Genomic DNA, 15644 nt, shown 5'->3' on the forward strand with positions numbered 1-15644 from the left:
ATAAATTCAACGAGTTCCATTTTGTATGCACCAGTCACTGATGGAATGTCCACGTCTCTTTCATCTTCCAGCGTAATAGCGAGGCTATGTAGCTGTTCTTTACTAAGCAGATGAGACGCCATATCTGTTGCACTCTGAAGACATGCACTCACAAGGCAGACAACACTCACCACTCTCCTTGTAGCTCTGCAGTAGGCTCATGCTTGTCTTGCGCTTCCATCTCACTGGTAACACAACAAATGGCAGACGGGCCCCCAAAATGTTACCGGTTTCAAAATATAAATTAAGAGAGCCTATGATTGTAGACGCGATGTGGTAATGTGATCGGCTCGGCGAGGACTGCAAAGAATTACATAAACAGCAGAAGATATGACCATTCATCTTTATGGCTGAAGCACTTTCACATAACAATACATATATAAAAATTTTATAGTCACTTGTTCATAACCGTTAACATAATATAGTACAGACCATTTAATATCATTTTAAACATGTGGCTTTCTAATTTATGTAACTTTGCATAAACCAGGTTTAAATATACCTATGTATAACAGTTTAGTGCTTACAGTAGACATTTGCTCTGACTAGTACAGTAATTTTATGATTTTGTGCCCTTTTCACTGTTTGTCAGGTACTCACCAGAGCCGAAGTGCTGAGAGCTAGGCATGAGCTTCGAGTTATAGTTGAGCTCATGTTTGACTCGAACATTGCCTGTTCGCCTATTCGGCGAACAGTGGACAATTTGGGGTGTTCGCGGCAAATTCGAAAAGCAAGTCTATGAGAGAAATCTAAAGTGCTAATTTTAAAGGCTAATATGCAAGTTATTGCCCTAAAAAGTGTTTGGGGACCTGGGTCCTGCCCCAGGGGACATGGATCATTGCAAAAAAAAAGATTTTAAAACTGGAATTTTTTTTAGGAGCAGTGATTTTAATAATGATTAAAGTGAAATAATAAAAGTGTAATAATCCTTTAAATTTCGTACCTGGGGGGTGTCTATAGTATTCCTGTGAAGGGGCGCATGTTGCTTAGAACTGTCCCTGCACAAAGTGTAATTTCTGCAGGAAAAAAGGTATTTAAAATCACTCACGGCTATAATGAATTGTTGGCTCCCCATAATACAGAGAACACTCATTTAAAGTCATAAAAATGATAAATAATAATAATGATAAAAATAAAAAAAACTAGCGTGGGGTTCCCCCAAATTCAATGGAAACCTGATGTTAAAGGGGGCTTCCAGATTCTGATAAGCCCCCCGCCCCTCAGACCCCCACAACCACTGGCCAGGGTTGTGGGGATGAGACCCTTGTCCCCATTAACATGGGAACATGGTGCTTTGAGGGGTCACAGACCCCCAAAGCATCCTCCCAATGTTGAGGGCATGTGGCCTGGTATGGTTCAGTTGGGGGCGCGCTCTCTGGTCCCCCCCTCTTTTCCTGAGGCCTGTCAGGTTGCGTGCTTGGATAAAGGGCCTGGTATGGATTTTTAGGGGGACCCTGTGACAGACCTAGCTGGGACAGAGGCTCTTGGAGGGGACTGAATGCGAGCCTCTTGCCTTGTGATTATGGGCCCACGCATTTGGGGGAACTGTGCCCTTTGTGAGCTGTATGCCTGGGGACCCCTGAGGTGGTGTCACTTGGATTCAGGTCTGTGCCCCCCCAAGACATACAGACTCTGGATATGTAAATGCCATGTTAGCAATAGACTAAATCACACTATTGGGACACAAACTCTTAGATGCTAATATCATCACCTCCAGCCATCCTGACTGTCTTGTATAATGTAAATGAGTCTAGTCTAGCTTGACACAGATTCTAAAGAGTATTTCACCTATTGTTGTTTTGTTGTTTGTGCTAATTAACCTGCAATTGAATTTGGCAGGAGCCGAAAAGTCTTATCCCTCAGTCTACTAATCTGAGTGTTGATTTAGATAATTAGCTCATGCTAATTAGGTTAGGTTTTAGTCACCCCGCTGTATATATTTTGTGTGAGATCTCAAATAAAGGTCATTCCTGATGTACTCCTAAGACTGGTGTTGTCTAGTTCTTGGGGGTTCCTATAGCCAGATCCATTGGACTTGTGTTCCAGGACTTAGGAAGCGGTATATAGGCGGAAGCACTCAATCGAAATGTGGAATCGGTTCCGTCACAGACCCCATGTCAATTTTTTTTTAATCTGACGCGGGGTTCCCCTTAATATCCATACCAGACCTGAAGGGCCTGGTAATTGAATTTGGGGGAACCCCATGCTTTTTTTTTTTTTATTTATCAATGACTTTCAATGGGTGTTCTCTGTATTACGGGAGCCGACAATCCATTATAGCCGCGAGTGATTTTAAAGGACTTTTTTTTTCCTGCAGAAATGACACTTTGTGCAGGGACAGTTCTAAGCACAAGAAACATGCGCCCCTTCACAGGCATACTATAGACACCCCCCAGGGACTAAATTTAAAGGAATATTACACTTTTATTGTTTCACTTTAATATTAGCCTTTAAAATGAGCACTTTAGATTTTGAACGTTCGAGTCCCATAGACTTTAATAGGGTTCTAAAGTTCACACGAAGTTTAGGTCTGTTCGCAGGTTCTGGTGCGAACTGAACAGGGGGGTGTTCGGCTCATCCTTACTGAGAGCGGCTTCCCTTGCAGCTGGGTGCACAGTACCCCTGAGATGGAACAGTGGGTACAGGGCACGGAGAGGCACGGATTGCCAGCAGGTGACTTCTATGCAGAAGGTCTTCAGAATGAAGAGAGGCCCGTGCAGATGGTCTTGGAACTTGTTAGAAGGGAACGCCCGGCAGGGGTTCTAACATCTGGAGTTAAGGACAGCAGGAGGCCGAGGGTCAAACACCAGGGAGATTAGATCAGAGTCCAAGAGCAAGCCAAGTCATACACAGAGGTCCGTCCGTGGATCCAGGCATCACAACACAGGGAATAGGCAGAGATAAGCCCAGGAGGCAGGCCGAGGGTCAAACACAGGAACAGCACAGAGGAGAATCCAGGAAGCAAGCCAGAGGTCAATCACAGGAGAGGTGCAAGAGAGTAGTCAGGTACGATCCGGGTCACAACGTGAAGGCTCAGGAAATAAGGCACAGGGACACAGGAACACGGGAGCTGAAAAGACAAACCAGCAAAGACACAGAGCACATTGATGCCTTTTATAGGCCTGTCAGGCCAATCAGGTGATGCCCATAGCAGTGTGTGCATGACGTATTGTATTGTGCATATGCGTGTGCCAGGCCGTGGAACTGTGTGCGCGTGGACCCGCTAATTTGCGCACCCGTATGCGCAAATCTGCCGCATCGCACACCCATGTGCGCTGTTGCTTCTCTGACGTCTGGTGATTCTCTGACAGTGCCCCGCCCCAAGGGGCAGCCTTCGGATGCCCAATCTGGCTGGTAGCTCAGGGTGTCTCCGGTGAAAATCTCGTGTCAGGCGAGGAGTGTGGATGTTACTGGAGGGTTCCCAAGAACTGTCTTCAGGGGGATACCCTTTCCATTTTACCAGGTATTGGGTCTGTCTTCCCCTTCTTCGACAGTCCGTTATGGCTTCCACCTCAAATTCTTCCTCACCTTCAACTTCGATGGGTAGAGGTGGTGCCACTTGTCTTCCAGTGAAGAAGCTTGGAATGACTGGTATTAATAGGGATGCATGGAACACCGGGTGAATTTTGTACGAACTAGGTAGCGCCAGTTCAAAATCTACTGGGTTTACCACCCTTTTGATCTCGAAGGGGCCAATGAACTTGGGACCGAGCTTCCGTGACGGGTATGGCAATCTCAGGTGGGCAGAAGATAACCAAACCTTATCCCCGATCTTGAAACTCGGGCAACTCCTTCTTCCTCTATTGTAGTGCACCTCATAATCCCTTTGAGCCTTCTTCATGGCCTCCTGAATCTGTAGGAAATTGTCCTGAATTTACTTTACCCATTCATTACCCGAATCCGGCAGGAAAGAAGGGTGGTAGTCATTGTTCGCCCCAAAAGGGTGTTTGGTTGGTATTATAGGCAAATTCCACGCAGGGCAGGACAGAAGACCAATCGTCTTGGGAGCAGGAGCAAAAGCAACGGAGGTATTGCTCTAACGTTTGATTTGTTCTTTCTGTTTGCCCATTGCTTTGCGTATGGTATGCGGAAAATAGAGATGTCTTGATCTCCAGGGCCTTGTAGAGATTCTTCCAAAATTTGGAGGTGAACTGAATTCCTCTATCAGACATGATATTGGAGGGGACGCTATGTAGCCTCACGACTTCCTTGATGAAAATACTTGCTGTAGCCGCAGGGAGTGCCACACATGGGTAGGAAGGTTGCTATCTTCGAGAGGCGATCTACTACTACTAGGATCGTGGTAAACTTCTCTGAAGATGGCAGGTCCACAATAAAATCCATAGAGATCTCTCTCCAGGGAAGTTCGGGAACAGGTAAGGATCTCAGAAGTCCCCAGGCTTTGGTGTTAGCCCGCTTATTCCATTGGCAGATAATACAAGATTGTACATAGTTCCTGCAATCCTTCCTCCAACCCAGCCACCAGAAGGAACGATAGATCAGATCAGCAGTCTTCTGGACCCCAAAATGTCCTGCCATCTTATGATCGTGAAAGGTCTGCAAAATCTGGAGCCTTACAGAGGAATGAATATCTTGATGTGTGCCCATAGTAAACCATGTTTCTTTTCTAAGACCTTGTACACACGGTCGGACATTCCGACGGAAAATGTCCGATCGGACCGTGTTGTCGGATGATCTGACCGTGTGTGGACTCCATCCAACCGACAAAGTTTGAGAGCTTGGCTAAAAAAAAAATTTCTGACAACATTTTCTGATCGGACTTTGTCCGATCGTTTGTAGAGAATTCTGATCGGACAAAGTGTCACGCATGCTCGGATCAAATTCCAAGACCAAAGCTATTGGCTACTAGCCTGAACGTAGTCCCGTCGTAACGAATTAATGTCATCACGTTACGAACGATCGGATTTTCGGACAACTTTGTCCGACAATGTGTATGCAACACCAGTTTCGGACAAAATCCGACGGATTTTGTTGTCGGAATGTCCGACTGTGTGTACAAGGGATAAGGAGGATGCTGTAGTTTCGGAGATTTGATCGGTGGCTTGTTTAATGGCTGTTTCTAGGTCAGGCTGGATGATTTGGAGGAAGTTGTGTGGAGACAGAATAGTTGCAGGTTCAGATGGTTCTTCGGCTTCTGAAAACATTCGGGAGAGTGCATCTGCTTTTCCATTTTTGGAACCGAGGCGGTAGGTGATGTGGAAATTGAACCTGGAGAAAGAGGGCCCAGCATGCTTGTTGGGGTCTGAGGCGTTTGGCAGCTCTGAGGTACTCCAGGTTCCTGTGGGGTTGAGATGCACCCTCCAATAAATCCCTCCACTCCAGGGTGAATTTTATAGCGAGAAGTTCTCGGTCCCCGACATCGTAATTCCTATCTGGAGGACTGAGTTTCCGGGAGGCGAAGGCGACTGGGTGAAGAAGAGTCTTCGGGCCACTTCTTTGAGAAAGGATTGCCCCTGCTGCGGATTCGGAGGCGTCTACCTCCAATACATAAGGAAGACTTGGGTCGGGATGCTGGAAGATAGGGGCTGATGTGAAAAGTCTCTTTCATTCATCAAAAGCTTCCTGGGCTTGCTGAGACCATTGGAATTTAACTTGCTGATGGGTTAGTTGAGTAATAGGGGAAATGATCGTGGAGAATCCCTGAATAAACCTGCGATAAAAGTTGGCAAAGCCAACAAATCGCTGAATGGATCTCTTGTGGGTGCTGGCCATTCTTGGATAGCTTTGACCTTTTTTGTGGGTCCATTGAGATTCCCCCTGTGGTGATGATGAACCCGAGAAATTGGATAGTGTCTCTTTCAAACTCACATTTCTCTCCTTTTAGGTAAAGCCCGTGTTCTCTGAGAATGAGGAGGATGAGGAGGACCTTCCTGACGTGTGTTTGGTGTGTTTCTAGTGAGTTGGAGAAAATCAAAATATCGGCAAGATACACAATTACAAAGTTGTCTAGTTGGAATGTGGCTGGGGCATTGTAGAGCCCGAAGGGCATCACTAGGTATTCAAAATGTCCGAATCTAGACCGGAAAGCCGTTTTCCACTCATCTCCATCGCAGATTCAGACTTAATCATATGCTCCCCACAGGTCTAGCTTGGTGAATACCTTGGCAGTTCTTAGGCGTTGGAAGAGTTCAGGGATGAGGGGAAGCGGGTACCTGTCCTTAATAGTAATTTTATTAAGTTCCCTGTAATCTACACAGGGCCTGAGTGAACCACACTTTTTCTCAACGAAAAAGATGCCTGCGTCAACTGGAGACCAGGATGGTCGGATAAATCCTTTTTCTAGGTTTTCATCTATGTAAGAGCGCAGAGCTTCCAATTCGGTTTCCGATAATGGAAATATCCGCCCGAATGGTATTTCGGAACCAGGTAGCAGATCAATCGGACAGTCATAGGGCCAATGGGGTGGCAGAGTACCAGCTTTTTCTTGTCGAAAATGTCCAAAAAGTCATGATAAGCTGAAGGGACATGCGGAAGATTATCAGGACTAGTCTGTATTGTTAAGCAAGAGGTGGACTTGTGGGAGGTTGGCAGGAGACAGTGCTGTGAACAGTAGGGAGAAGAAAAGCGTAACTTCCTTCTTGTTCCAGTTAATCAGTGGGACGTGGGCTTGTAACCAAGGAAACCCGAGGATGATTGGAAACAGAGAAATTATAACGTCAAAGCAAACAAATTCACGATGACCAAAATCTGTGGATGTCAGGATCGGTTTAGTTTCTTGGGCGGCACTTACTGGGTCTTACAGGGCAGCTGTGCAGGAAATTACCCGATTCACCACAGTACGGACAAAGGTTGGCTTGACACTGACGTAATCTTTCGTCAGGGGTGAGCAGAGCCTGGACTAGGCCCAGCTGCATGGGTTCGCTGTCAGTAGAGGAGGAAGGGACTGGAGCAGGTGTAGGCACAGGGGGTACCCGAGGTAGCATCCACAATGGTTTAGATGACTGAAAATGCTCAGAGTGACGCTCCCGTAGACGTCAGTCAAGCTTGGTAGCCAACTGGACTAGGTCTTCTAGAGATGCAGGGGTATCTACGCGGGCCAGTTCATCTTTTAGGGTCTCGGAGAGGCCCAGGCGAAATTGGTATTTAAGGGCAGCCTCGTTCCAATCAGTGTCCCCAGACCATTTCCAAAACTCTACAATATAGTCCTCTACTGGTCTTTTTCCCTGGGTTAGGGAGTGCAGCATGGCTTCGGCTGTAGCAGTGCATTGAAGGTCATCGTACAGTTGTGACATGGCTTCAAAAAAAGGTCTCTACGGAATCGAGAAGGGAGCTCTTCTGTTGCAGGAGGTTATGGGCCCAGGACTGCGGTTCAACGGATAGCAGAGAGATGATGAACCCCATTTTCACTGATTCAGAGTGGAAAGCCCTGGGCTGCAGAACCAGGTACAGGAGGAATGCATTTTTGAATGCCCTAAACACGCTCCGGAGTAAGGACCCTAGGTTCCAGAAGAGTCATGACTACTGCAGGTGTAGCACCACCTTGAGCTTGTGAAGCGGAAGAGCTGCTGGCTGTAGAAAGTGAAGGATCCGATGAGTTGGGAGAGATCGCCAAGTGCTGTAGACGGCCTTCAATCTGAAAGTAACCATCCTGGAGTCGCTGCAGTGCCTGAGTGAGGACTGCAACCTGCTGGCAGAGAGCCTCAAGAGGTGAGCCAGCTCTGTCTGCTTCTGACATGGCTGGTTTGTACTGTCAGGTACTCACCAGAGCCGAAGTGCTGAGAGCGGCTGGGTGCACAGTACCCCTGAGGAAGGAACAGTGGGTAGAGGGAACGGAGGGGCACGGGTTGCCAGCAGGTGTCTTCTAGGCAGAAGGTCTTCAGAAGGAAGAGATGCCCGTGTAGATGGTCTTGGAACTTGTTAGAAGGGAACATCCGGCAGGGGTTCTAACACCTGGAGTGAATGACAGCAGGAGGCCGAGGGTCAAACACCAGGGAGATTAGATCAGAGTCCAAGAGCAAGCCAGGTCATACACAGAGGTCAATCCGTGGATCCAGGCATCACAACACAGGGAATAGGCAGAGACAAGTCCAGGAGGCAGGCCGAGGGTCAAACACAGGAACAGCAGAGAGGGGAATCCAGGAAGCAAGCCAGAGGTCAATCACAGGAGAGGTCCAAGAGAGTAGTCAGGTACGATCCGGGTCACAACGGGAAGGTTCAGGAAAAAAGGCACAGGGACACAGGAACACTGGAGCTGAAAAGACAAACCAGCAAAGACACAGAGCACATTGATGCCTTTTACAGGCCTGTCAGGCCAGTCAGGTGATGCCCATAGCCGTGTGCACAGGTGTGCCCATGCACGCATGATGTTGTATTGTAGCGCGCATATGCATGCCTTGGAACTGTGTGCGAGCGGACCCGCTAATTCGCACACCCATATGCGCAAATCCGCCCGCAAATCCGCCCGCATTGCACACCCGGGATCCCGTGAACACGTCTGTTCGTGACGAAACGCGCGTAGGGAGATAGGCGTTCTGACGTCTCCACGTTCTACGCCCAACCAGGAAGTGCGGGCGGCACACGAGTCCGGCCGGCTCGTTTTTTATGTGATCGTTTGTTCTTTACATTTGTGAGTGTAAATTTTTTTATTCTATTTCATTAAACCAAGTGGTTTTACGCTATGCGAGTGCCTTTGATTTTTTATACATGATCCACGATACCCTCGTTTCCTGACTGGAGGCTTCGTATTGGAGATAGAAGCAGCGTGGTGTCAGCAATCTACGATACCTTCGTTTCCCGATTGGAGCCTTCGTATTGGAGATGTAAACGGTGTGGTGCCTGTGACGGTTTATCCAGAAACCTCTGTGCTGTTGCCTTACTGATCTCACTAACACTGGGATCTAAAACTCTGGTAAGCGGCCCCTCTTCTCACTGGTGGAGGATTGTTTTGATTATTTTCTATATACACGCATTTGTGGATATTTTTGCACCTTAATATCAATTTTGAGGAATCAACAATACTTTTTGGACAATTTTTTCTTCATTATATATGAACTCTTTATTGCTTTTGAATACTATTTTTGTTAATTTTATTGGTTTAGATTTAGCACACATAATTTTTGTTTTAATATACATTAATTTTTGTGGGGGGTTTTCTCTATATTATTTATGTTAACTTCATTTCAGATCTAGTATACACTTTATTCACTTATATGATGATATGATAGCATTTATGTATACTATTTACTAATCATATTTTCGTCACTTAATATTGTTCTTTTCTATATCTATCGGTATAGTTTTGGATTAGGTTTCAGGTATATAATTTTTTGTTTTTAGCGCAGCTCATTTTGTTCACCTATTTAACCAGTTGCCGACCGCCGCACGACGATGTACGTCGATAGCATGGCACGGGCAGGCATATTGGCGTACATGTACGTCCCTTGCCTCCCGCGGGTCGGGGGCCCGATCGGGCCCCCGCCCGGTGCCTGCGGCGGTCGGTATTCGTGCGGGAGCGATCCCGGACGAGGGGACGGCCATTCGTTCATGGCCACCCCCTCGCGATCGCTCCCGACGAATAGGAATCCCCCGTGACATCACTTCCTCTCCTGTAATGTAAACACAGGAGAGGAAGTGATGTATTCTCTCCTCCGTGTCGGTATTTTCCGTTCCGACACGGAGGAGAGCGGATCGGTGAGTTGCACCAACACTCTACACACACAGTAGAACATGCCAGGCACACTCACACCCCCCCTTTACCCCCCGATCACCCCCCCAATTACCCCTGCCCCCCAGTCACAGTGACACCAATGTCATTTTTTTTTTTTTTTTTTTTTTTTTGCATTGGTGTCATTTGTGACTGTAATAACTGTTAGGGCAGTTAGAGTTAGCCCCCTTTAGTTCTAATGTACCCCCCTAACCCCCCCAATAAAGGTTTAACCCCGTGATCACCCCCCGTCGCCAGTGTCACTAAGGCTGGGTTCACATTGCAGCGGTTTATGAGAACGAATGTGATTCGCACCGCACTGCAGTGCAAATCACATCCGATCTCTGTGCGATTCGAGTTCAGCCATTCGCCGCACCCGCCGCACCCGCCACACCCGCCGCACCCACCGCAAATTCGCACGGGACCCTTTTTTTGGCCCGCAGCAGAATCGGATCGCATGGGTGTTCACACCATGCGATCCGAGTTTGCAGATCGCACTGCGATATGCGAACTGATCTGGGGGTGTCAGTAACATTTCACTGACACTCCCAGCAGTTCGCATAGGGCAGTGTGAACTGCCGCCGGGAGGCATGCGATGCGGGAACCCGCCGCGGATTTGCGGCGTTTCCGCATCGCTCCAGTGTGAACCCAGCCTAATAAGCGATCATTTTTCTGATCGCCGTATTAGTGTCACAGGTGACGCTAGTTAGGCAGGTAGGTATTTAGGTTCGCCGCAGCTTTTTATAGCGCCAGGGACCCCCATATACTACCGCATAAAGCCCCCTGATTGCCCCCTAGTTAACCCTTTCACCAGTGATCACCATATAACTGTTACAGGTGACGCTGGTTGGTTAGTTATTTTTTATAGTTTCAGGGCACCCACCATTTATTACCTAATAAAGGTTTAACCCCCTGATCACCCGGCGGGTGTCATTTGTGACTAATAACTGTTAGGGCAGTTAGGGTTAGCCCCCTTTAGTTCTAAGGTACCCCCCTAACCCCCCCAATAAAGGTTTAACCCCGTGATCACCCCCCGTCGCCAGTGTCACTAAGGCTGGGTTCACATTGCAGCGGTTTATGAGAACGGATGTGATTCGCACCGCACTGCAGTGCAAATCACATCCGATCTCTGTGCGATTCGAGTTCAGCCATTCGCCGCACCCGCCGCACCCGCCACACCCGCCGCACCCGCCGCAAATTCGCACGGGACCCTTTTTTTGGCCCGCAGCAGAATCGGATCGCATGGGTGTTCACACCATGCGATCCGAGTTTGCAGATCGCACTGCGATATGCGAACTGATCTGGGGGTGTCAGTAACATTTCACTGACACTCCCAGCAGTTCGCATAGGGCAGTGTGAACTGCCGCCGGGAGGCATGCGATGCGGGAACCCGCCGCGCATTCGTGGCGTTCCCGCATCGCTCCAGTGTGAACCCAGCCTAATAAGCGATCGTTTTTCTGATCGCTGTATTAGTGTCACAGGTGACGCTAGTTAGGCAGGTAGGTATTTAGGTTCGCCGCAGCTTTTTATAGCGCCAGGGACCCCCATATACTACCGCATAAAGCCCCCTGATTGCCCCCTAGTTAACCCTTTCACCAGTGATCACCATATAACTGTTACAGGTGACGCTGGTTGGTTAGTTATTTTTTTATAGTTTCAGGGCACCCGCCATTTATTACCTAGTCTCACTAGTGTACCCCTAAATTTAGGGGTGTCTACTTTCCAAAATGGGGTCATTTGGGGGGGGTTTGTGCCATCTTGGCATTTTATGGCCTTCAAAACTGTAACGCCCTTAGAAAGCCTGAAGGCGGTGCTTGGTTTTCGGGGCCCCGTACGCGGCTAGGCTCCCAAAAAGTCCCACATATGTGGTATCCCCGTACTCAGGAGAAGCAGCAGAATTTATTTTGGGGTGTCATTTCACATATGCCCATGGCATGCGTGAGCAATATATCATTTAGTGACAACTTTGTGAAAAAAAAAAAAAAAAAAAAAAAGTTTGTAATTTTCCCGCAACTTGTGGCAAAATATAAAATATTCCATGGACTCAACATGCCTCTCAGCAAATAGCTTGGGGTGTCTACTTTCTAAAATGGGGTCATTTGTGGGGGTTTTGTGCCATCTTGGCATTTTATGGCCTTCAAAACTGTAATAGGTAGTGAGAAGTGAACTCAAAAATTTACGCCCTTAGAAAGCCTGAAGGCGGTGCTTGGTTTTCGGGGCCCCGTACGCGGCTAGGCTCCCAAAAAGTCCCACATATGTGGTATCCCCGTACTCAGGAGAAGCAGCAGAATTTATTTTGGGGTGTCATTTCACATATGCCCATGGCATGTGTGAGCAATATATCATTTAGTGACAACTTTGTGAAAAAAAAAAAAAAAAAAAAAAAGTTTGTAATTTTCCCGCAACTTGTGGCAAAATATAAAATATTCCATGAACTCAACATGCCTCTCAGCAAATAGCTTGGGGTGTCTACTTTCTAAAATGGGGTCATTTGTGGGGGTTTTGTGCCATCTTGGCATTTTATGGCCTTCAAAACTGTAATAGGTAGTGAGAAGTGAACTCAAAAATGTACGCCCTTAGAAAGCCTGAAGGCGGTGCTTGGTTTTCGGGGCCCCGTACGCGGCTAGGCTCCCAAAAAGTCCCACATATGTGGTATCCCCGTACTCAGGAGAAGCAGCAGAATTTATTTTGGGGTGTTATTTCACATACGCCCATAGCATGTGTGAGCAATATATCATTTAGTGACAACTTTGTGTAAAAAAAAAAAAAAAATTTTTTTTTTGTCATTATTCAATCGCTTGAGGCAAAAAAATAAAATATTCAATGGGCTCAACATGCCTCTTATCAATTTCCTTAGGGGGTCTACTTTCCAAAATGGGGTCATTTGGGGGGGTTTTGTACTGCCCTGCCATTTTAGCACCTCAAGAAATGAGATAGGCAGTCGTAAACTAAAAGCTGCGTAAATTGCAGAAAACGTACCTTAGTTTGTAGATGTGACAACTTTTGCGCAAACCAATAAATATACAATTATTGACTTTTTTTTTACCAAAGACATGTGGCTGAATACATTTTGGCCTAAATGTATGACTAAAATTGAGTTTATTGGATTTTTCTAATAACAAAAAGTAGAAAATATCATTTTTTTTCAAAATTTGCGGTCTTTTTACGTTTATATCGCAAAAAATAAAAATCGCAGAGGCAATCAAATACCATCAAAAGAAAGCTCTATTTGTGGGAAGAAAAGGACGCAAATTTTGTTTGGGTACAACATTGCATGACCGCGCAATTACCAGTTAAAGCAGCGCAGTGCCAAAGTGTAAAAAGACCTCTGGTCATTTACCAGCAAAATGGTCCGGTCTGAAAGTGGTTAAAGTACATACCTGCAAAGAATTACACAAACAACAGAAGATATGACCATTCATCGTTATGTCTGAAGCAGTTTCACTTCAGTCACATGGTGTGTGTGGTCTTATATAGACTCTGCTTGTGTGTCTTCTCTGCCATGGTTGTTGATAGATTAGCAGGATAGAAATCCCATTTTCTTTGCTTAGAAATAAAAAAATTAATATGGACTTTGGGGTGTCTGTTTTGTCTTTTATGTGGCCATATAAACCCCAGTGTCAGAAACCATGAAACAGACTGAGACAGAAGTACAATCAAATCACACTTGTTTATTAATAAAAAGGTCCTGTAGCCAGATCGGGTAGTCAGCCAGTCCAAAGTTCATTAACCAGATCGGGTAATCAGCCAGGCCAGAAGTCAGGGATCCCAGGAGAGCAACTGCAAGCAGGAAGAAGCCAGGTGAGATGTCAGCAAGCCAGTCTTGTAACAAACAGCAGGAGATGGTTCCTTGTGATGTGGCCAACTCTAAGGCAAAGGAAAGAGTGAGCTGGAAGGCTTTAAATAGGCAGGTCAGACGAGCATCATCGGTAGCAGCTGGTAATTGTGGAAAGAGCAGAGAGCTGACAATTTGCCGACAGCTGAGTGGCCAGCCCAGAGGAGGAAGGGCTAAGCCAGCCCTGACACCCAGTCCGTCACAATTGCATGCTATTGTTAAGCTTATGATCTACTAAACCACATAGATCCTTCCCCATCATTGATTCCCTCAGTTGTACTCCCCCTGGTATGTAAGATGCAGGCATATTCTTAGCCCCCAAGTGCATAACTTTATATTCTTAGTTATATTTAAACCACATCTACCACATGCCCAAATGAACAGTGCATTGAGGTTGGCTTGTAAGATGGAGACTTCCTGTAAGGACATTGTCCCACTGCATAGCGTGTTACCTGCAAAGACTCAAATGGTGCTTTTAATCCCAGACCCTATATCAATTATAAATGTATTAAAAAGTAAGAGTCCCAACCAGTGGAGGCCCGTCCATAGGGGGTGCCCAGGCGCCCCCCCCCCCCCCCTTATAGTAAAAAAAAAAATAATAATAATAATAATAATAATAATAAATATATATATATATATATATATATATATATATAATTTTTTTTAACCACTTGCAGACCGGACCATTTTGCTGGTCAAAGACCAGACCACTTTTTGCGATTCGGCACTACGTCTCTTTAACTGACAATTGCGCGGTCGTGCGACGTGGCTCCCAAACAAAATTGATGTCCTTTTTTTCCCACAAATAGAGCTTTCTTTTGGTGGTATTTGATCACCCCTGCGGTTTTTATTTTTTGCGCTATAAACAAAAATAGAGCGACAATTTAAAAAAAAAAGCATTATTTTTTACTTTTTGTTATAATAAATATCTACCAAAAATATATAAAAAAACATTTTTTTCCCTCAGTTTAGGCCGATACGTATTCTTCTACATATTTTTGGTAAAAAAAAAAAATCGCAATAAGCGGTTATTGATTGGTTTGCACAAAAGTTATAGCGTTTACAAAATAGGAATAGTTTTATAGCATTTTTAATAATAATTTTTTTTTTTTTACTAGTAATGGCGGCGATCAGCGATTTTATTGTGACTGCGACATTGTGGGGGACCCATCGGACATTTTTGCCACATTTTTGGGACCATTGTCATTTATACAGTAATCACTGCTATATAAATGCAGTGATTCCTGTGTAAATGACACTGGCAGTGAAGGGGTTAACCAGTGGGTGGCAGTGTAGGGGTTAAGTGTTCCTAGGGGTGTGTTACTAACTGTGGGGGGGTTGGGCTTTCATTTAGTGAACAATGATCTCTGCTCCAATCACATGGAGCAGAGATCAGCGTCACTAGTTGCTAGGCAGAATGGAGAAATGATGTTTACATGGCATTTCCTCCATTCAGCCACCCCGTGAGACGATCGCGGCGTGCTCCCGATGGAAGGGCGGCATTGAATATTGGACGTACCTGTACGCCAATATGCCTGCCCGTGCCATTCTGTCAACGTACATCGTCGTGCGCTGGTCGGGAAGTGTACATGTCCCTTTAAGAATTTTTTTTTTTTCAAATTTCCCTCCCTATGTGCACTGGCGCTGGGCACCGGGCGCAGTTCAATATAGGAAGCGCCACGTCTATGCAATCACAAGATTGCAGACTGGGCACTTCATTTGCCCAAAAAAACAGCGCTCTGTGGCGCAGACGATCGCGCCACAGCTTCCGGCGCGATCGACTGGCCGAGCAAGTGCATAGACTTGCACTTGAGTGAGCGGTGCTTCTGACGTCACTCAAGGAAGTGACATTGGCACGGCACTTCTCTATTCTGCCCGCCTGAGAGGATCAGGTAAGGGGCTGTGGCATGGCAGCTTAAACAATCTTGATCATTTATTCCGCCCAGCCACCGGTACCCCCTCCACATTGATCTATCTTATGGTGGTCGCACTCAGCAGCATACCCCAACCCCCCCCCCACCACCTGCTAAACAAGATTTAAAGAAATAGTGTTATCAGTGACCGGCAGCATACTCCCCCCCCCAAAGAAGCTTTAAAAAAGAAAAG

The sequence above is a fragment of the Lithobates pipiens genome, unplaced genomic scaffold (assembly GCF_037356315.1).
Source record: "Lithobates pipiens isolate NorthernLeopardFrog02 unplaced genomic scaffold, aLitPip1_a1.2 Scaffold_16, whole genome shotgun sequence".
In the NCBI taxonomy this organism is placed as follows: domain Eukaryota; kingdom Metazoa; phylum Chordata; class Amphibia; order Anura; family Ranidae; genus Lithobates; species Lithobates pipiens.